Genomic DNA, 23,365 nt, shown 5'->3' on the forward strand with positions numbered 1-23,365 from the left:
CCAAACTGTATGTCCTATTGATCTTCTGGTGGTGTTAGCCATGGCTTCGTGGGTAGCACGCTTGTCTCAGAGTCAGCAGGTTGAATCAGAAGGTTTGTGGTTTCAAGTTCTACTCCAGGGATTTAAGCACATAATCCAGGCTGGCACTTCAGTGCAGCGACTGAAGGGAGTGCTGCACTGTCCGAGGTGCCATACTTCGGATGAGACATTAAACCAAGCCCCCACCTGCTCTCTCAAATGGAAGTGAAATATCCCACAGCACTATTTCGATGAAGAGCAGGGACGTGTGTGGGCCAATATTTATCCCTCAAACAACATCACTAAAAACAGCTTACAGTACCTGGTCATTATCACATTGCTGTTTGTTGGAGCTTGTTATGCACAGCAGGCTGCCGCGTTTTGTACATTGCAACAGTGACTAAACTTTAAAAGCACTTCAGTGGCTGCAAAGCGCTTTGGGACGTCCTGAAGTCGCTACATAAATGCAAGTTCTTTCTCTGAGAAATAGGTCGGAAAGTACATTGAAAACGTCGAGGCATTGCTTTAGTGAAGAGGATGGATGGGGGGGAACAGCGTGATGAATGTAAGAATATAGGGCTATATGTCACCATGAATTAATCACGAATAGGTAGTGTGGTGTGAATGAGTCACAGTAATATTTAGAGGCGATGTGCTTGTTGGTGCTGATGTGCTCAGTGCGTGATGCTGAGTCACCGCTTAATTGGCCAAGAAATACGATCGCTTGAGTTCAAAAAGCGTTGTTTAACACTCCCAGATCGGATGAAATGAATTTTCCTGTGGTATGTTTATTTTCCATTACCGAATGCGAAGGACAAGGGAAGACGATAAGAAACTGACACGGCTGCGCACAGTTTGATGTCCATTTCGGAAACGTGCCAATAATTCGGAGCCGTAAATCAGAAAACCTGATCGCGACCGTCCACAATGTTGTTGAACAGGGCCATTTGTTAAGGAACAGTTCCCCTTTGAGCCGGAAGAACAGGAACTGGGTGTTTCTCTGAACGTTTAGTTAACCTTGGCCGGGGGGGAGGAATGTCAGGAATTTGTGGAATGAGTTACTAGCCTGTGCTGGATTAACCCTCGCCCGGAAAATCCTGATTAATTTCAGGGAGGCGCCATCTCCATGTGATGATAGTAACTTCCCTCTGCACAGTGGCCTGCAGGCTTGAAGCCATCTAGGATTTCCCCTTTCCCCCACCACCCAGGTTCGTCAGAATTGTAAAAGTCGATTTTAGTTTTAAACTTAGCAAAGGGTTTATAATGTGTCAGCCTTGGTAGTCCTATCTGGCCTTTGAGTCAGAAGATTCATAGAAACATAGAAAATAGGTGCAAGAGTAGGCCATTCGGCTCTTCGAGCCTGCACCACCATTCAATATGATCATGGCTGATTATGCAACTTCACTACCCCATTCCTGCTTTCTCTCCATACCCCTTGATCCCTTTAGCCGTAAGGGCCACATCTAACTCCCTTTTGAATATATCTAACGAACTGACCTCAACAACTTTCTGTGGTAGAGAATTCCACAGGTTCACAATTCTCTGAGTGAAGAAGTTTCTCCTCATCTCGGTCCTAAATGGCTTACCCCTTAGGGGTAGGTTTGAGCCCCCATTCCAGAGACTCAAAACTGGCACCAAGCTCACAGTCTACAGAGCAGTAGTGATTCCCTCCCTCCTTTATGCTTCAAAGACATGGACAATGTACAGTAGGCACCTCAAGCACTGGAGAAGTACCATCAATGCTGCCTCCGCAAAATTCTGCAAATTCATTGGCAGGATAGGCATACCGGTGTCTCAGGCCAACATCCCCAGCATCGAAGCATTGATAGCACTCAATCAACTCCGATGGGTGGGCCACATAGTCCGCATGCCTGATACAAGGCTCCCGGAACAGGGACTCTATTCCGAACTCCGTCACGGCAAGCGAGCCCCAGGAGGGCAGAGAAAATGCTTCAAGGACACCCTCAAAGCCTCCCTGAATAAATGTAACATCCCCACTGACTCTTAGGAATCCCTGGCCCATGACCGCTCAAAGTGGAGAAGAAGCATTTGATAAGGCGTCGAACACGTTTGAGTCTCTTCGTCGGGAGCACACAGTAGTCAAGTACAAACAGCGGAAGGAGCGTACGACAAACCAAACAGCCCACCCACCCGCCCCTTCAACCACCACCTGCCCCACCTATGACAGAGAATGTCGATCCCGCATTGGACTCATCAGCCACCTTAGAACTCATGGTAGTGTAGAAGCAAGTCATCCTTGACTCCAAGGGACTCCCTAAGAAGGGGTAGCTCTCTCTGGCCTCTGAGTCAGCAGATTCGTAGGTTTGAACCCTCACTGCAGAGTCTTGAGCACAAAATCTAGGCTGGCAGTACAGAGGGAGTGCCGCATTGTCGGAGGTGCCACATTTCAGTGGAGATGCTAAACAGAGGCCCCATCTGCCCTCTCAAGTGGATGTAAAAGATCCCACGGCCACTATTGGAAGAAGGTCAGCAGTGCTTCCCTGATGACCTGACCAATATTTATCCCTCAGTATCCACCTCAAACAGATTATCTGATCATTTATTTAAAAAAAATGTTTGCAGGAAATTTGAGATGGGGATTTGTATATTTTCCTGTGCATTGTTCTGCTCCTTTTAGATTATCTCAAAAAAGGTATGCAAGGAATAATTAGACTTCAAAAATTATTACAGCAATATATCCTCTCACTGTTAGTGAATTCACAAGATAATTAAGAACAAGAAGAACATTCAACTCAATACTTCCAGAAAGACCCTATAGATCCTCCCTCAGCCCCATATTCCTAAAATTATTTCAGAGTTTCTGAAAAAGAAAGACTTGCATTTATATAGTGCTTTTCACAACCTCAGGACATCCCAAAGCACTTTATAGCCAATGAAGTACTTTTTGAAGTGTCATCATCATCATAGGCAGTCCCTTGAACGAGGATGACTTGCTTACACAAGAGTTTACAGCTGTTTCAATGAAGGACCCGATGTTTCAGTCCTGAACTCCAATTGAGAGGGTGGAAGATGCCTGTGTCTGGATTTACTTAATGTGTGGTGACCGTTGCACATCAGCCACCACACGGGCTTGACAGAGCTCGGCCTTTATCCAGTGGCAAGGGTTAACCAGGACGACTGGAGACCTGGTCTGCTGCACGGACCTAGTGCGCACACATATCGCAATGTGGGCTGGCCCGTGCTGCCCCTGGGCCCTCGGCTCTTCTGGGCCCCGTACCCTCATTCGCTGCACCTCCGCCACGATGTTCCAGGGCCCGGGGCTCCAGCTCTATTTATAGCCCGGACCTGCTGTGGTGTTCTCACACAGGTCGGGGCGGCCTAACTCATACACAGCGAATGAAAGTAGCAGGCCAGGTGGATAAGGTGATTTAGAAGGCATACGGAATACTTGCCTTTAATTAGCCGAGGCGTGGAATACAAGAGCAGATGGAGTACCAGACTCCCACCACCCTCTGAGTGAAGAAATTTCCCCTCCAAACCTCCCCCCAATTACTTTCAATCAATGCCCCCGGTTGTTGACCCCTCTGCTGGGTTAACAGCTCCCTCCTATTCACTCTGTCCAGGCCCCTCATCATTCCGTGCACCTCGATCAGATCTCCCCCCAGCCTCCTCTGTTCCAAGGAAAACAAACCCCAGCCTATCCAATCTGTCCTCATGGCTAAAATTCTCCAGTCCAGGCAACGTCCTGGTGAATCTCCTCTGCACCTGCCCTCTCTTCCCCCCCCCCCTCCCGGTGCAATCATGTCCTTCCTGTGGCATGGTGACCAGAACTGCATGCAGTACTTCAGCTGCGGCCTAACCAGTGTTTTACTAAAATGTATTGCCTATATTGAAACTCATTAGTCAATTACACGCCCATTCTGTGAGCCGATTATTTTGTCGCAGTCCTCCTCATTATTTACTGCACCCCGCCCATTTGGTGTCATCGGCAAATTTTGAAATTGTACTTCCGACTCCAGAGTCCAAATTGTTTATGCAAATGATGAACAGTGGTCCCAGCAAGAGCACTGTTGTAATGTCAGAAATGCAGCAGCCAGATAATCTGTTTTTGTTATGTTGATTGAGGGATAAATATTGGGCAGGACATCAGTGATAACACCCCTGCTCTTGTTCGAACTAGTGCCATGGGATCTTTTACACCCATCAGGGAGAGCAGACCTTCGTTTAACATCTCATCCGAAAGACTACACCTCCGACAGTGCAGCAGTCCCTCAGTACTGCACTGAGGAGTCAGCCTAGATCATGTGTTCAAGTCTCTGGAGTGGGACTTGAACCTCCTTCTGACCCAATAGCAAGGGTGCTCCCACTGAGCCACAGCTGACACTTATTCTGTCCCCACTGATTTTACCCAGTGGAGACCATTCCTAACATCAAAAAGAAGTTCCAATTAATATTCAATTAGGTACAAATAGTTTTAAGAAGTATACATTTGTAATTGGTTCCAGATATTAGTCCTAAATTTGCATTTAACTAAATTGAAAATTCCCATGTCCGATTCCTGTGGCTTAATATGAAATAATCATCTGGAACTACCTTTGTCATATTGTTAAAATATTAAATAAAACCAGAACATTCTGGAAATGTTCAGCTGGTCAGGCAGCATCTATGGAGAGAGAAACCGAGTTAATGTTTCAGGTGGATGATCTTTCATCAGAACTCATAGATCACCAACCTGAAACATTGAGATAAGTGACATTATTTTTGATGATGTTGGTTGAGGGAGGAATTATCCCCAGGACACTCTGCTCTTCAAATGGTGTGATGTGATATTTAATCCACCTGAACCACTGATACAGATAGGCATAATCAGTTTTGATTAACAATAATTCTGTTTAATGGCTCAGCTGAAAGATGACACCTCTGATGATGCAGCACTCCCTGAATGATTTAAGGAACCTTGGCTTTATAAGTAAAGGCACAGAATTATAAATATGGAGTCTCATTCCTTCAGGTTGTGAATTGTTGCTGGAGATTTTAAAAATGTCAATTTTTCTTCTTGCTTTGCATTTCTGTATCTTGTTTCTCTCTCCCTTAATCCAGTCTTTCTTTCCCTCTCTACATACATGATTTGACTCAAATTCACCCTCCTCAGTCCTTTCCCAAACCTTAAACCTTATTGGTTAAGGAGATAGACGGTTAGTCCCGTTGTTCACCAAGGTCTCAGAAGCCTTGTTGTCAGCTCGCACTTCCAGTAACCTTGTGGGCAAAACATTTTTGAGCTGAAGGGTGCAAGAACAAGTCTACCTAACTTGGTGCACTGCGAGATGCCCCACTCCAGCAAATTCTGGGCCATGATATATTTCTCCCACATAATTCTCAACCTAGGAGGATAGCTGTGGAGCTTCATCTCCTCAGTCTGGAATCACTTGGATCGACTTTTATTAGATAGTGGGCCTGAAATTGCTGGGAAATTGCTCCAGAACAATGAGGCTTTAACATCATATGCCCTTATCTATAAATAAAGAAAAAAACCATCAGCTGTCAGGCTTCATGCGGGCACAGACTGCTTCATTATCTGAGGAGTTGTGAATGAAACTGAACACTGTGCAATGATCAGTGAACAGCCCTGTTATGTATGCTAACCTCATCAATGAGTAAGACTTGCCACCAGGGGGCACACCTATGGGAGACCTAAGGGTCACCTGTGCACCCTGGGCAAGCAGGTGTAAAAGGCAATCCACCATGCTGCTTCCTCACTTTGTGGTTACATTAAAGAGACCAAGATCACAATGGTTTGAGCTTACAACACAGTCTTGTGGAGTTATTCTGAACTTAACAACTGACGACGAGTTGCAGATCATGAACTTTCACGCGGTAATGGCTGCCGTTGGTATTCTTGAGAGATTTGTTGAGGGTGATGATTGGGAAGCCTTCGTTGAGCGTCTCGACCAGTACTTCATGGCCAACGAGCTGGACACAGCTGAGACAGCGATCCAGCACAGGGCGATTCTCCTCACCGTATGTAGGTCTTCGATTATATGGCCTTGTCAAAAATCTGCTGGCACCGGTCAAACCAACGGACAAGACTTACACAGAGTTGTACACACTGGTTCGGGAACACCTCAAGCCAAAGGAGAGTATCCTAATGGTCAGGTATCGCTTTTACACGCACCATCGCTCCGAGGGCCCAAATGTGGCGAGCTTTGTCGCCAACCTAAGACGCCTTGCGGGACAGTGTGAATTTGCCGGATCTTTGGGGGAAATGTTGTGGGACATTTTCGTGCTTGGAATCGGCCACGAGGTCATTCTTCGCAAACTGCTGTCTGCCGAATCCCTAGATCTGAGCAAGGCCATTACGATAGCCCAGGCTTTCATATCCATGAGCAACAACATGAAACAGATATCTTCACAGCATTGAAGCTCACCGGCAAGTACTGTGCATAAAATAATGCCTTCAGCAGGCAGAACTGTACATGGCAGGGCCTACACGACCACAGAGGCCAGGCCTAGGATGACTCAGAGGCCGCTGTGGGTGTGAATGCGTATCCATTAACACCATGTTGGCGCTGCGGGGGCAGTCAGAGTCATCAATGTCGATTCAAGCACTATGTGTGCAAGAGCTATGGAATAATGGGGCACCTCCAGTGAATGTGCAAACGACCTCTGACACACCATGTGGCAGAGTCAGCAGAGGATGACCGATCCAGCGTGGATCATGCTGAACGAGCAGGAGAGGCTACTCAACCGGAGGATGAAGAGGAAGTGTATGGGGTACACACCTTCACCACCAAAAGCCCTCCGATAATGTTAAAAGTTAAACTTAACAGTATTCCAGTCTCCATGGAATTGGACACGGGGGTGAGTCAATCAATCATGAGCCAGAAGGCTTTTGAGAAACTGTGGGGCAACAAGGCACAGAAGCCAAAACTGAGCCCGATTCACACTGCACTGCGCACTTACACCAAAGAACTCAAACCTGTTATTGGCAGTGCGGCAGTGAAAGTATCGTACGACGGAATGGTGCATGATTTACCACTATGGATTGTACCAGGTGATGGCCCAATGCTGTTCGGCAGAAGCTGGCTAGGAAAGATCCAATAGAACTGGGACGACATCAAAGCACTGTCTTCGGTGGATGACGCCCCGTGCGCCCAGGTGCTAAACACATTATTTGAGCCAGGCATCGGCAACTTCACAGGCAACAAGGTGCAGATCCACCTTGTTCCTGGGGCACGCCCCGTTCATCACAAAGCCCGAGCAGTCCCATATATGATGCGAGAGAAAGTCGAGATCGAGCTGGACAGACTTCAACGAGAGGAAATCATATTGCCAGTCGAGTTCAATGAGTGGGCCAGTCCAATCGTACCGGTGCTAAAGAGCGATTGGACGGTCAGAATCTGTGGGGATTTCAAGGTAACAATCAATCGAGTCTCGTTACAGGACCAGTACCCACTACCTAAAGCGGAGGACTATTCACAATGCTAGCAGGGGGAAAGTCGTTCACCAAGCTAGATCTAACCTCTGCTTACATGACACAGGAGCTGGCTGAACCGTCAAAGATGTTGTGCATCAACACGCACAAAGTACCACAGATGCCCCTTTGGGATTCGCTCGGCTGTGACATGGAGAGTCGGCTGAAATCGGTTCCAAGACGACATCTTGATCACTGGTCGCAACACAACCTGGAACAGGTTCTAAAGCGACTGGACAGAGTGGGACTCAGGCAGAAAAGCTCCAAGTGTGTTTTCCTGGCGCCAGAGGTCGAATTTCTGGGGAGAAAGATTGCGGCGGACGGCATCAGACCCACGGACTCCAAGACGGAGGCCATCAAAAATGCACCCAGACCACAGAATGTGACGGTGTTGTGTTCATGTCTGGGAATGCTCAACTATTTTGGGAACTTTCTACAGGGGTTGAGCACTTTGCTGGAACCCTTGCATTTATTGCTACGCAAGGGTGACGACTGGGTTTGAGGTAAATCAAGAGACAGCCTTTAATAAGGCCAGAAACCTGCTATGTTCTAACAAGTTACTTGTATTGTATGACCCATGTAAACGTTTAGTATGAGCTTATGATGCGTGTCGGTTGTGCGTTACAGCAAGCAAATGTGTCAGGCAAACTGCAACTGATTGCATATGTGTCCAGAAGTTTATCTAAGGCTGAAAGAGCCTACAGTATAGTTGAGAAAGAAGCGTTAGCTTGTGTATACGGGGTTAAGAAAATGCACCAATCCCTATTTGGTCTGTGGTTTGAGCTCGAAACCGACCACAAACCACTTACTTCACTGCTCTCAGAAAGCAAAGGTATCAATACCAATGCTTTGTCCCGCATCCAAAGATGGGCACTAACATTGTCTGCGTATGAGTATGTAAACCGCCACAGACCAGCCACTGAGAACTGCACTGACGCCCTCAGTCGGTTACCATTGCCCACCACCGGGGTGGAAATGGTGCAACCCGCAGACTCGCTTCTGGTAATGGATGCTGTTGAGAGCGAGGGGTCACCCGTCACGGCTCGCCAGATCAGGACCTGGACTAGCCAAGACCCTGTGCTATCACTAGTAAAAAGCTGCATCCTTAATGGGAGCTGGTTGGTGGTTCCTGAAGAAATGCAAGATGAAATTAAGCCGTTCCACCTACGCAAGGATGAATTGTCCATCCAATCGGATTGTCTCCTATGGGGTAATCGCATGGTTTTGCCAAAAAAAAGCTGGGAAACGTTAAATGCAACCTACACAGTACCCATCCAGGCATAGTCATGTTGAAGGCTATCGCCAGGTCGCATGTTTGGTGGCCCGGCATTGACTCCGATTTGGAGTCATGTGTACACCAATGCAACACTTGCTCACAGTTGAGCAACGTAGCCAGGGAGGCCCCTCTGAGCCTGTGGTCATGGCCCTCCAATCCGTAGTCCAGGGTCCATGTAGATTTTGCTGGCCCTTTTCTGGGAAAGATGTTTCTAGTAGCAGTGGACGCTTACTCCAAATGGATAATACTGTCATCATGTATGTCCACTGTCACCATTGAAAGCCTTAGGGCAATGTTTGCCACCCATGGTTTGCCCGACGTCCTTGTTAGTGACAATGGACCGTGTTTCACCAGCTCGGAATTCAACGAGTTCATGACCCGCAATGGCATTAAGCATGTCAGGTCTGCCCCATTTAAGCCCGCATCCAATGATCAAGCGGAACGGGCAGTCCAAACCATCAAGCAGAGCTTGAAACGCGTAACGGACGGCTGCTTGCAGACCCGGTTATCGCGGGTCCTGCTCAGCTACCGGACGTGCCCCCACTCACTCACCGGGGTTCCCCCTGCAGAATTGTTAATGAAGAGAGTACTCAAAACCAGGCTCTCCTTAGTCCACCCGGATCTCAATGATCACGTAGAAACCTGGCGGCATAGGCATAACGTGCACCACGATCGCGCGGCGGCCTCGCGTGACATCGAGGTTAATGATCCTGTGTTCGTTCTCAATTGGTCACGGTCCCAAATGGATTGCTGGCACTGTTTTAGCTAAGGAGGGGAATAGCTTGTTTGTTGTTAAACTGTTGAATGGGCAAACATTCAGAAAGCACTTGGATCAGACCAAACTGCGATTCACTGACAACCAAGAACAGTTTGAAGAAGACTTTACCATCTATGATCCACCAACACACACCCAACCAGCAATCGACCTCGCTGTCAACCACGAGGATGAACCCACCATGTCTGACAGTCCGATCAGACCAGACGCGCTGCCGTGCAGTAATGATCCAACCAACTCACCCATGCCAGGACTTCAACTCAGGCGATCGACCCGGGAATGCAGAGCGCCAGATCGCCTCAACCTGTAAATAACTTGTACATAAGCCTTTGGGGGGGAGTGATGTTATGTCTGCTAACCTCACCAATGAGTAAGACTTGCCACCAGGAGGCACACCTGTGGGAGACCTAAGGGTCACCTGTGCACCCTGGGCAAGCAGGTATAAAAGGCAATCCACCATGCTGCTTCCTCACTTTGTGGTTACATTAAAGATACCAAGGTCACAATGGTTTGAGCTTACAACACAGTCTTGTGGAGTTATTCTGAACTTAACAAGCCCCAATTCTAACCTTATGATGGAGGGAAGGTCATTGATGAAGCAGCTGAAGATGGTTGGGCCTAAGACACTGCTCTGAGGATTTCTGGCAGCGATGTCCTGAGGCTGAAATGATAGGCCTCCAACAACCACAACCATCTTCCTGTGACTCCAGCTACTGAAGAGATTTCCTCCTGATACCCATTGTTTTACTAGGACTGCTTAGCGTCACACTCGGTCAAATGCTGCCTTTCTGTCAAGGGCAGTCACTCTCACCTCAGTTCTCGAATTCAGCTCTTGTCCCTGTTTGGACCGAGGCTCTAATGAGGTCTGGTGTTGAGGCGGAACCCAAACTGAGTATCGGTAAGCAGGTTATTGGTGAATAAGTGTCACTTGATAGCACTGTTGACGAAACCTTCCATCACTTTGCTGATGAGTTGAAAGTAGACTGATGGGGCGGTAATTGGATGGATTGAATTTGTCTTGGTCTTTGTGGACAGTATATACCTGGTCAATTATTCACATTGTTGGGTAGATGCCAGTGTTGGGACAGCATAGCTAAGGGTTAAGAATTCTCAATGACAATTTTGGTTTTGCTGTTCTGGAGTTTGCCCTCATTTACCTTCAGAGTAAGGAAACATGTCACAGTGACTTTTATGTTGGTTTCACCTTAGGTTATTCATCTGCCTTAGAAAAGTAGGAAAGCTCAAAATCATGTAAATATTTAGTCTGTGGCAAGAAGCAGTTGATAGGGTAGAGAGAGAGAAATTATTCCTCTGGTGGGAGAGTCCAGAACAAGGGAGCAGAACCTTAAAATTAGAGCTAAGCCATTTAGGGGTGATGTCAGGAAGCACTTCCTCACACAAAGGGTAGTTGAAATCTGGAACTCTCTCCCCCCAAAAGCTGTAGAGGCTGTGTGTGTGTGTGTGTGTGTGTGTGTGGCGGGGCGGGGCGGGGGGGTTTGATGGGGTGGTCATTTGAAAAGTTTAAAACTGAGACTAATAGATTTTTGTTAGGCAAGGGTATTTAAGGTTATGGAACCAAAGCGGATAGATGGAGTTAAGATATCAGCCATGGTCTAATTGAATGGCGGAACAGGCTCGAGGGACTGAATGGCCGCCTCCTGTTCCTATGATCTTATGTTCCAAAGGTTTGACTAGCCCTTTTATTCCATACTTCGTTTTTGACGATTTTCCAATATGATTCCATTTATATCTATGAATAAAAATGCATTAAGCATGAAAACAACTAATGATTATAATTTCTGCAGAGTAATGAAATGCTTCTTCTTGTACAATACCGGATCTCTGTCGGCACGGCAGCATTGAATTACAGCTCCCTTCCAACACACTCAGTGGGCCAGGAGTTGCTGGAAAAATAACATTGATGATGCAATCCGCTATTAATGTGCGAAGCAGCCAGCAAGTTTAGGGGATGAAGAGATACGCCGTGAGTTGTGAATCTCCAGAACTTGCTGGTTGATTTATATCACTCCACAGTTTGCTTCACACAATTGCGCCCTCAACCTCCGCAATATTTATAAGAACTTGCTGGATTTGCACATTGATTGCTCATTAAACTGCTGCAGAAAGTTAGGGCTGGCAACTAAGAGCGTAAGTACCTTTTTACAAAGTGAGAATTGTTAATGCATTTGCGATTGGACCTCTCTGGCCCAAAAAGGGAACAATGTAAACTGTTCAGTCTCATTGCTGCATGTAATAAATTCTTGCTAGAGATTTTAAAACTGTAAACATTTTACATTTTTACATTTTGCTTTACTTTCCCTTTCGGTCTTTTTTTCTCTCTTAATCCAATCTTTCTTTCCCTCTATTTCCTTTTCTTTCTGTACCTTATTCAGCTTTAATTCACCCAAATTCCTTCTCCATTGTTGCTCTGTTTTTTTTCTCAATCCTTAAATCTTATTGGTTGGTCCCATCTTTCACCGAGGTTCCAGATACCCCGGTATCGTCTCGCACTTCCAGCAAGTTACGGCGCAAAAAATTTCTCAAGCTGAAAGGTGAGGGAAACATTCTAACTGTCATGTATTCAACTATCATTGTAATCCATGTATAAACTGACCTAAATTGTACACCGTGAGAACACTGACCACTCGGTAGTGAACTTGTGAGAGACACTCCTAACCTGGACTTTCAGGTATAAAAGGGAAAGCTCCATCCATCTTCTCCACTTCAGTGCTGGTTAATAAAGGTTACTGGTCACAGAGTGACCTTCTCTCTAGTATTGGCCTCGTGTGCATTTGTACTGTATAGTAAGGACATATTATTGGCGATGAGAAACTGGGATTTAAACCACGCGAGCATGGCCACTAGCAGCACAGACGAGAGGTACTGTGTTGGCGATGATTGGGACGATTTTATTGAGAGACTAGAGCAGTTTCATCACTAAGGAATGGCTGGGACAGGATTCGGCCGACAAATGCGGGGCTCATCTCCTGACGGTTTGTGGATCCAGGACGTACTCCCTGATGAAGGACCTTCTAGCGGCAGAGAAGCCGGCGGACAAGACTTTTGAAGAGCTCAGTAAGCTGATTGGGGAATACTTTAAACGGGGGGGCAGCATGCACATGGTGAGACACCGGTTTTACACGCACCAGCGGTGAGAAGGGCAAAGCGTTCCAGACTTCGTGGCAGACCTCCGCCGACTGGCGAGCCTATGTAAGTTCCCAGATGCATGCAGAACAGAGATGCTATGAGACTTTTTTATTAAGGGCATCGGGCAAGCTGGGGTTTTTAGGAAACTGATTTATCTCAGGGGAGGAAGAGACCAGAATGCTGTTTGACAAAAATCTTGGTTTAAATGCAGCAAGTGGACAGGGAGTCAACATTGTTAACGCGGCACACAGTTCTCAGGCAGACAGGGGCAATCGGACATGCCCGAGCATGTAGTCGGACCCAAAGGGGGAATTCTCCAGAGACAATGGCTAGCTGAACGGTGATTCATGCCGTCGTAAGGGACAATGCGGCCAGTAATGGGGCCATCAACACCTGCCAATGGTGTGTTTAAGGACAGTTACAGAGATAGTCAGAGACGATCGACTGGTAATGGACCTTTTGTTTCCAACAACGGCTCACGTTGGAGGTGTGGGGGCAAACACACAACCAGAGCTTGCAGGTATCAGCAATATACCTGCAGAAACTGCAACGTCAGCGGTCACTTGGCGCGTATGTGCAGGAAGCCTGCAGCCAGGTTGATGTACGAGGAGGACGGGCCCGATGTAAGCCCTACGAGGACAAAAGGACACTGGGGGAAAGTGCTGGAAGCTGAAGTTCAGCGAGTTCATGTGGAGCACATATACAGTTCATACACCACGACGCCACCGATAACGATGAAAGCGCTCCTCAATGGCATCCCAGTATCAATGGAGCTAGACACGGGGGGCCAGCCTGTCCCTGATGAGTATCAAACAGTTCGACAAGTTGTGGGTGTCCAAGGCCAGGAGGCCAAAGTTATTGCCGATTGACGCACAGCTACGAACATATATAAAGGAGATCATTCCGGTCGGTGCTAGGCAGCACCACGGTAGTCGTGACCCACAAAGATTCGGAGAACAGGTTGCCACTCTGGATTGTCCCGGGGGATGATCCCACACTGCTGGGGAGGAGTTGGCTTGCTGTCATGAACTGGAAATGGGTCAATGTCAATACAATTTCTTCTGTGGAGCGAATATCATGCTCACAGGTCCTGGATAAATTTGACTCACTATTTCAACCCGGCATTGGCACTTTCATGGGGACCAAGGTAGTGATTCGCATAAACCTGGATGCCAGGCCAGTACACCGCAAGGCCAGAGTGGTGCCGTACGTGATGCGGGAAAAGATAGAAGGCGAATTGGACCACCTGCTGAGGGAAGGCATCATCTCGCCAATCGAATTCAGTGACTGGGCGAGCCCGATTGTGCCGGTGCTCAAGGCGGATGGGTCGGTCAGGATATGTGGTGATTACAAGGTCACCATCAATCGGGTGTCACTCCAAGACTAGTACCCGCTACCAAGAGCGGAAGATCTCTTTGCGACGCTGTCCGGTGGCAAACTTAAAAAAAAATTGGACCTGACCTCAGTTTACATGACCCAGGAGCTGGCAAGTGAGTCGAAAAAGCTGACCACCATCACGACACACAAGGGGTTGTTGAGTATAACAGATGTCCGTTCAGGATTCGTTCAGCTGCCACAATCTTTCAACGAAACATGGAACTTCTCCTGAAGTCGATTCCAAGGACGGTGGTTTTTCAAGACGACATCCTCATCACGGGTTGTGATACTGAAGAACACCTCCACAATCTGGAGGAGATGCTACGCAGACTGGACCGGGTAGGTCTACAACTGAAAAAACGAAGTGCGTCTTCCTAGCTCCGGAGGTAGAATTCCTGGGATGAGGGTAGCAGCAGATGAGATCAAAACGGAAGTGATCCAGAGAGCACCCAGACCCCGTAACACGATGGAGCTGCGTTCGTTCCTGGGGCTCCTGAACTATTTCGGTAACTTTCTTCCCAAATTGAGCACGCTGTTAGAGCCGCTACATGTGCTCCTACGCAAAGGTCGCGAATGGGTCTGGGGGGACAGCCAGGAAAGGGCTTTCAATAGAGCACGCAATTTGTTATGCTCCAGCAATCTGTTAATGCTATTTGACCCATGTAAGAAACTTGTTTTAACGTGCGATGCGTCGTCCTATGGGGTCGGGTGTGTGTTGCAGCATGATAAGGGTCAGTTACAGCCGGTAGCTTATGCCTCCAGGGGCTACGGGATGGTAGAAAAGGAAACGCTTGCATGTGTATATGCAGTAAAAAAATGCACCAGTACCTGTTTGGCAGGAAATTTGAGCTGGAGACAGATCACAAACCCCTAACGTCCCTTTTGGCCAACAACAAGGCCATAAATGCAAATGTGTCGGCCTGCATACAGAGGTGGGCACTCACGTTAGCTGCTTATGACTATACAATTCGGCACAGACCGGGCACTGAAAACTGCGCTGATGCACTCAGCAGGCTCCCACTAGCCACCACCGAGGGAGCAACCGAGCATGCTGCTGAGATGGTCATGGCTGTTGAAGCTTTTGAAAGCGAAGGTTCACCCGTGACAACCCGTCAGATCAAAGTCTGGACAAATAGAGACCCGCTACTGTCTTTAGTCAAGAAATGTGTCCTGAATGGGGACTGGGCAGCCACGTACGGGGCATGCCCTGAGGAATTCAAACCATTTCATAGGCGCAAGGATGAACTCTCGATTCAGGCCAATTGCCTACTATGGGGAAACTGAGTAGTCATGCTCCAGAGGGGCAGAGAGGCGTTCATCCAAGAACTCCACAATGAGCACCTGGGCATTGTCATGATGAAGGCAATTGCCAGGTCACACGTTTGGTGGCCAGGGATAGATGCAGACCTGGAACTTTGTGTTCGCAGGTGCAACACGTGTGCCCAGCTGGGCAATGTGCCCAGGGAAGCCCCCCTTAGCCCCTGGTCCTGGCCCGCCAAGCCATGGTCATGCATCGATGTGGACTACGCAGGTCCTTTCATGGGAAAAATGTTTTTGGTTGTAGTAGACGTCTACTCCAAATGGATCGAGTGTGACATTCTCAATTCAAGCACATCCTCTGCCACGGTAGAAAGTCTACGGGCAATGTTCGCCATCCATGGTCTACCGGACGTCTTGGTCAGCGACAATAGCCCGTGCTTCACAAGCACTGGATTCCAGGACTTCATGGCAGGAAATGGTATCAACCATGTCAGAATGGCACCGTTCAAGCCGGCCTCAAATGGCCAGGTGGAACGAGCAGTGCAGATAACCAAACGGGGTGCTCAGAATCCAAGGGGGTTCCCTACAAAGCCACTTATTACGCCTCCTGTTGGCCAATAGATCCCGACCACACTCGCTCACAGGGGTTCCACCCACAGAGCTGCTAATGAAAAGGAGGCTCAAAACCAGGTTATTCCTTATACACCCCACCATGAAAGAAATTGTTGAGAGCAGGCGGCGGTCACAATGTGAATACCATGACGCGAATGCGAAGACGCGATGTATTGATGTCAATGACCCTGTCTTTGTCCTCAGCTACGCTGCAGGGCCCAAATGGCTTGCAGGCACTGTGATTGCCAAAGAGGGGAATAGGGTTTTGGTAGTTAAACTTACCAATGGACAAATCTGCTGCAAACACGTGGATCAAATTAAAAGGAGGTTCAGCAACCCCATAGAAGAAGCAGAGGAAGAAGACGATGTAGAGTTTAATCCACCACAGGTGACTGAACACCGGAACCAAGTGGAGGAGAGCTCAGTCACTGTGGGCAGTCCGGACAGACCTGAGGCACCGCAAACAGCAGTCACGCAGGCCAGTGCCCAACAACCGGAGCCCCAACTCAGGCGCTCTACAAGGGAGCGTAAACCACCAGAGAGACTTAACCTGTGATCCCAGGGGGGGAGGTGATGTCATGTATTCAACTGTCATTGCAATCCATGTATAAACTGACCTAAGTTGTACATCGTGAGAACACTGACCACTAGGTGGTGAACTTGTGGGAGACACTCCTAACCTGGACTTTCAGGTATAAAAGGGGAAGCTCCACCCATCTTCATCACGTCAGTGCTGGCAAATAAAGGTTACTGGTCACAGAGTGACCTTCTCTCTAGTATGGACCTCGTGTGCATTTGTACTGTATAGTAAGGACATATTACTAACTAATGGAGCGTGCCGCAAAATGCCCAGCTCCAGCAAGAACTGTCAGGTATTCTCTGTATAATATGTCATTTTGTATACAGTACCATGCTTTTTGTTCTCTTTGAAAATAGCTAGGCAGTCTATTCTATAATTCTCACACATCCGAGTTCCCAGTCTAACAATGTGATAAAGAAAGCTGGCAACAAAGTACAATATTGAATGTGAATAAAAAGATCCATCATCATCATCATAGGCAGTCCCTCGGAATCGAGGAAGACTTGCTTCCAGTCCTGAAGTGAGTTCTTTGGTGGCTGAACAGTCCAATACGAAAGTCACAGTCTGTCACAGGTGGGACAGATAGTTGTTGAGGGAAGGGATGGGTGGGACTGGTTCGTCGCACGCTCCTTCTGCTGCCTGCGCTTGATTTCTGCATGCCCTCGGCGATGAGACTCGAGGTGCTCAGCGCCCTCTCGGATGCACTTCTTCCACTTAGGGCGGTCTTGGGCCAGGGACTCCCAGGTGTCAGTGGGGATGTTGCACATTATCGGGGAGGCTTTGAAGGTGTCCTTCTAGCGTTTCCGTTGCCCACCTTTGGCTCGTTTGCCATGAAGGAGCTCTGAGTAGAGCACTTGCTTTGGGAGTCTCGTGACTGGCATCCGGACTATGTGGCCTGCCCAGCGGAGCTGATCGAGTGTGGTCAATGCTCCAATGCTGGGGATGTTAGCCTGAGTGAGGATGCTGATGTTGGTGCGCCTGTCCTCCCAGGGGATTGTAGGATCTTTGGTGATATTTCTCCAGCAACTACTATACATGGTCCATGTCTCTGAACCATGCACACGAGGCCCATACTAGAGAGAAGGTCACTCTGTGACCAGTAACCTTTATTTGCCAGCACTGAAGTGATGAAGATGGGTGGAGCTTCCCCTTTTATACCTGAAAGTCCAGGTTAGGAGTGTCTCCCACAAGTTCACCACCTAGTGGTCAGTGTTCTCACGATGTACAAATTAGGTCAGTTTATACATGGATTACAATGACAGTTGAATACATGACATCACCTCCCCCCCAAAGTCTTATTGGGATCACAGGTTAAATCTCTCTGGTGGTTTACGCTCCCTTGTAGAGTGCCTGAGTTGGGGCTCCGGTTGTTGGGCGCTGGCCTGCGTGACTGCTGTTTGCGGTGCCTCAGGTATGTCCGGACTGCCCACAGTGACTGAGCTCTCCTCCACTTGGTTCCGGTGTTCAGTCACCTGTGGTGGATTAAACTCTACATCGTGTTCTTCCTCTGCTTCTTCTGAACCATACAGGAGGGCAGGTATTACTACAGTCCTGTAGACCATGAGCTTGGTGGCAGGGTTGGCAAGGACATAAACAGATCACAGTTTCAAAGAAAGACATTAAGTAAATAAAATAACAGTTACTCATGAAAACATAACAAATTTTACCATGACTTTCCTGTCATTAGCATCTAAGAGACGTTTTTTAAATTTTAAGCATATTGTTTAATGGTTCTGCATGTTAGAGGTTGACATTTTAAAGCATAATCCTACCATATAATTTGTCTCCACCACTGAATCATACGGAAAGGGAAAAGGAAAGATCTACTAATCTATCTTGCATGTCCCACATATCTGTGGTATAGTGTCAACCGTGGCTGTTTGTCAGTCGGTTGTGGATTCAAGTCTCATTCCAGAGACTTGAACACTTAATCCAGGCTGACACTTGAATACAGTACTGAGAGAGTGCAACACTGTCGGAGGTGCCGTAATTTGGATGAGACGTTAAATCGAGGCCCCATCTGCCCTCTCCGGTGGATGTAAAGATTCTGTGGCACAATTTGAAGAAAGAAAAAAGAAGAAAAGCAGAGGAGCACTCCCCCCGGTGTCCTGGCCTTTATTTATCCCTCAATCTGCATCACTAAAAAACAGATTATCTTGTCATTTATTGCATTGCTTTTTTGTGGGATCTTGCTGCCGCATTTCCTACAGTAGAACAGTGACTACACTAGAAAAAGTACTTAATTGCTGGTAAAGCGCTTTGGGAAGTTCTGAGGTTAAGAAAGGAGTTATATATGTCAAGTTCTTTCTTTTGTGCATCACAGTATATACACTCAACAACAATAACTTGCATTTAAATAGCATCTTTAATGTATTAAACTGTCCCAAGGCTCTTCACAGAAGTGTTATCAAGAAAAATTTGACACTGAGTCACATGAGGTGATACTAGATGACCAAAAGCTTGGTCAAAGAGGTCGATTTTAAGAAGCTCCTTAAAGGAGGAGGGAAATGTATAGATGTGGAGAGGTTTAGGGAGGAAATTCCAGACCTTCGGGCCGAGGCTGCTGAAGGCAAGGCCACCATTGATGGAACGATGAAAATCGGGGATGCCCAAGAGGCCAGAATTGAAAGAGCGCAGAGATCTTGGAGGGTTGTAGGGCTGGAGGAGGTTACTGAGATAGGGAAGAGCGAGGCCATGGAGGGATTTGAAAGCAAGGATGAGAATTTTAAAACCGAGGTGTTGCTGGTCAGCGAGCATAGGGGTGATGTGCGAACGGGACATTTTACTGCCTGAAGAACAAACAGGTGATTTGTAAGTATAATAAAGTAGTACAAGTGTATTAATTATGTCATTAAAGTATGTTAACCGACTCAATTAGCATTGACTAAGTTGCCTGGCCAAGGTGGCCATCAAGAGATCCAGGCAGCGGGCGGTTGAGGGGGTCGTTCGGCCCAACTGCTTGCCTCCCTTCCGCGGCTACATTTGCGCATGGGAGGTGGAGCACGCGGTGTCCACCGGTACGCTTGCAGCCTTCCATGACTGTTGGGCACCGGAGGGACTGGAGTGCATCATCACCCCCGGGAATAAAATTTTAATTTGATTTGTTAAGATTCCTTTAAAATTTATTTTAATTTACAGTCTTTGTTTGTTGTGCTTGACTTTAAATCGGCAATTGCCGGCATTAAGAAGTTTCAGCATTAGCACGAATGAAGCACAGGTTTGGTAGCCATTTAGCTGTCACCTCACCTGGGAGCTATCAGAGATCGACCGAACACAAGAATGCCTTCCTAACCAACAACTATTGTATTTTGTTACTTCTACCAGCAAGAATAAAATCACTGTCACTGTAATCATTACCAACAAAACAACGTCATGGTTTCAAAATGTTGCACCAAATGGGTTGAACTGGATGTTGTGACTGTGATGGAATCAGTTTAATTCTGTTTTCACTCTGAGATTTTTACTGATGATTTGGAAAATCAAAATGTGTTTTCTTTGTCAGATTTTCTGTGAAAATTGTAAATTTGAAAATGAAAAAAATATCAGTTCAACATGACAATAGCACGGCCTTAGTTGATCTCAATTAAACACAGCTTACACTAATATCTGACCACATGCAAGCTGTGATCCTGACCAACGGATCCATCACAGACCCAATTCACGTACGGACTGGGGTCAAGCAGGGCTGTGTCATCGCACCAACGCTCGTCTCGATCTTCCTTGCTGCAATGCTCCAACTCACCCTCAGTAAGCTCCCTGCTGGAGTGGAGCTAATCCCATCATTATATGCAGTCCCTTGGAGTCGAGAAAGACTTGCTTCCACTCTAAAAGTAAGTTCTCAGGTGACTGAAGAGTTCAATGTGAGACCTACTGTCTCTGTCACAGGTGGGGCAGACAGTGGTTAAAGGAAAGTGTGGGTGAGGAGCCTGGGTTGACGTATGCTCCTTCCGCTGTCTACGCTTGGTTTCTGCTTGTTCTCAGTAATGGGACTCATGGTGCTCAGCGCCCTCCCGGATGCTCTTCCTCCACGTTGGGCGGTCTTGGGCCAGGGATTCCCAGGTATCGGAGAGGATGTTGCATTTTATCAAAGAGGCTTTGAGGGTGTCCTTGAAGCATTTCCTCTGCCCACCTGGGGCTCGCTTGCTGTGTAGAAGCTCCGCGTAGAGTGCTTGTTTTGGGAGTCTCAAGTCAAACGTACGGACGATGTGGCCCACCCAAAGGAGCTGATCGAGCGTGGTCAGTGCTTCAATGCTGGGGATGTTGGCCTGAGCGAGGATACTGACGTTGGTGCGTCTATCCTGCCAATGGATTTGCAGGATCTTGCGGAGGCAGTGCTGGTGGTACTTCCCTAGCATTTTGAGGTGTCTGCTATATATCATCCACGCCTCTGAGCCATCTCGGAGGGTGGGTATCACCACTGCCCTGTACACCAATGCTCTTCTCGATTTTCCTTGCTGCAATGCTCCATCTCACCCTCAGTAAGCTCCCCACTGGAGCTAATCTACAGAGCAAACGGGAAACTGTTCAACCTCCGTCGCCTCCAGTTCAGATACAAGGTCATCCGATCCTCTCTCATTTATTACAGTATGCAGACGATGCTTGCATCAGCATGCACTCTGAGGTCGAACTCCAAACCTTTATCAACAACTTCACCGAAGCGTACAAGAGCATGGGCCTTACACTAAACATCCATAAGACAAAGGTCCTCTACCAATCTGCCCCCACACAGTACTGCCCCCAATTATCAAAATCCACGACGAGGCCTTGGACAACGTGGACCATTTCCCATACCTCGGGAGCCTACTGTCAACAAGGGCACACATCGATGATGAAGTCTAACACCACCTTCAGTGTGCCAGTGCAGCCTTCGGTCACCTGAGGAAGAGAGTGTTTGAAGATCAGGATCTTAAACCTGGCAACAAGTTCATGGTCTACATAGCAGTAGTGATACCCGCTCTCCAATATGCTTCAGAGACATGGACCATGTAGAGCAGACACCTCAAAGCACTGGAGAGGTACCACCAATGCTGGCTGCGCAATATCCTGCAAATCCATTGGCAGGATAGGTGCACCAATGTCAGTGTTCTTGCATCAAATCACTGACCATGCTCGATCAGCTCCGCTGGATGGGCCACACCAGCTGCATGCCTGATATGAGACTCCCAAAACAAGTGCTCTACTCAGAGCTCTGACATGGCAAGAGAGCCCCAGGTGAGAAGAGGAAACGCTTCAAGCATACTCTCAAAGCCTGCTTGAAAAAGTGCAACATCCACACCGACACCTGGGAATCGCTGGCCCAAGACCGCTCAAAGTGGAGGAGAAGTATTTGGGAAGGCGCCGAACACCTCGAGTCTCTTCGTCGGGAGCATGTGGAAGCCAAGCACAAACAGCAGAAGGAGCACGCAACAACCCAAGCACCCTACCCACCCGTCCCTTCAACCACCATCTGCCCCACCTGAGACAGAGACTGTAGGTCCCGCATCGGACTCATCAGTCACCTGAGAACTTATTTTTAGTCTGGAAGCAAGTCAGCCTCGGTTCCAAGTGACTGCCGAAGAAGACACTAATATCCAACTTCAAGGATTTAAGTATGTCTTTTTCATCAGATCATACATTTGCCTGACAGGTGGTAACTGTAGCTTCCTATTTTATTGACATTTAGATGGCATTAATTAAATAAAATGGTTGTTTGGGCAGTAAGTTACCAACTAGTTTAAAGCAGTTCAGTCTTCCTCTACACTTTGCTGATTTCACCTCTGGGTCATGTTTTCAACGAATCATTAGTAAGCTTTTTTTTCCTTTCTTCTTGCTAATGCACACTGCACATGTTTAAACTGTTACATTCCGTCCTTGAAATTATGCCATGGAACATCACATGCAAATGCTTTTATCTGAAAATTCCTCATTCTGCTATTTTCATTGGATGTGTTCACCCATTGTAAACAGGTTGGGTCAGCACTTGTTAAAAGGAAAGACAGGTATTTTGCATATTGGGAGTGTGTCTTTGATCAGACGTAATGAGAGTTAAACAACAACAACTTATATTTATATGGCGCCTTTAACCTTATGAGATTAAATTTTGACATCGAGCCGCATAAGTAGAAATTAGTGCAGGTGACCAAAAGCTTGGTCAAAGAGGTATGTTTTAAGGAGCGTCTTGAAGAAGGAAAGAGAGGTAGAGAGGCGGAGAGGTTTAAGCAGGGAATTCCAGAACCTGGAGCCTAGCAACAGAAGTCACGGCCACCAATGGTTGAGCAATTATAATCAGGAATGCTCAAAAGGGCAGAATTAGAGGAGTGCAGACATCTCGGGGGAGTTGTGGGGCTGGAGGAGATTACAGAGATGGGGAGGGGCGAGGCCAGAGAGGGATTTGAAAATAAGGATGAAAATTTTGAAATCGTGGCGTTGCTTAACCGGAAACAAATGTTGGTCAGCAAGCACAGAGGTGATGGGTGAGCAGGACTTGGTGTGAGTTAGGACATGGGCAGCTGAGTCTTGGATCATTTATGTTGAGGTAGAATGTGGGAGGCCAGCCAGGAGTGCATTGGAATAGACAAGTCTAGCGGTAACAAAGGCATGGAAGAGGGCTTCAGCAGCGGATGAGCTGAGGCAAGGGTGGAGACGGGCGATGTTATGGAGGTGGAAATAGGCGGTCTTAGTTATGCTGTGGATATGTGCTCAAATCAAGGATTCAAAACTCGGCTTTTCAGTAACCTCCTCCAGCCCTACAACCCTCCGAGATCTCTGCGCTCCTCCAATTATCCCCGAATTTATGCACTCCACCATTGGCGGCCGTGGCTTCAGCTGCCTCGGCCCTAACTCTGGGATTCCCTCCCTAAACCTTTCTACCCCTCTCTCCTTTAAGATGCTCCTTAAATCTTACTTCTT

At 47.5% G+C, this 23,365-nt stretch overlaps 1 protein-coding gene across 4 annotated transcripts in view; it reads left to right on the top strand.

The window, feature by feature from the left end:
• Positions 1 to 23,365, top strand: part of lgsn (lengsin, lens protein with glutamine synthetase domain) — a 101,266-nt gene that overhangs the window by 20,696 nt on the left and 57,205 nt on the right. The window contains exon 1 of one of the 4 annotated variants that reach the window (XM_070884336.1): positions 11,526 to 11,649. The exons of 2 other annotated variants lie outside the window; for them this stretch is intronic. The gene's annotated coding sequence lies outside the window, so the exon portion shown is untranslated. Of the gene's footprint in view, positions 1 to 11,525; positions 11,650 to 23,365 lie in introns of those variants that run through there. One more of the 4 variants, XM_070884332.1, reaches the window with a different exon arrangement.

The sequence above is a fragment of the Pristiophorus japonicus genome, chromosome 7 (genome assembly GCF_044704955.1).
Source record: "Pristiophorus japonicus isolate sPriJap1 chromosome 7, sPriJap1.hap1, whole genome shotgun sequence".
NCBI classification, from domain to species: Eukaryota; Metazoa; Chordata; class Chondrichthyes; family Pristiophoridae; genus Pristiophorus; species Pristiophorus japonicus.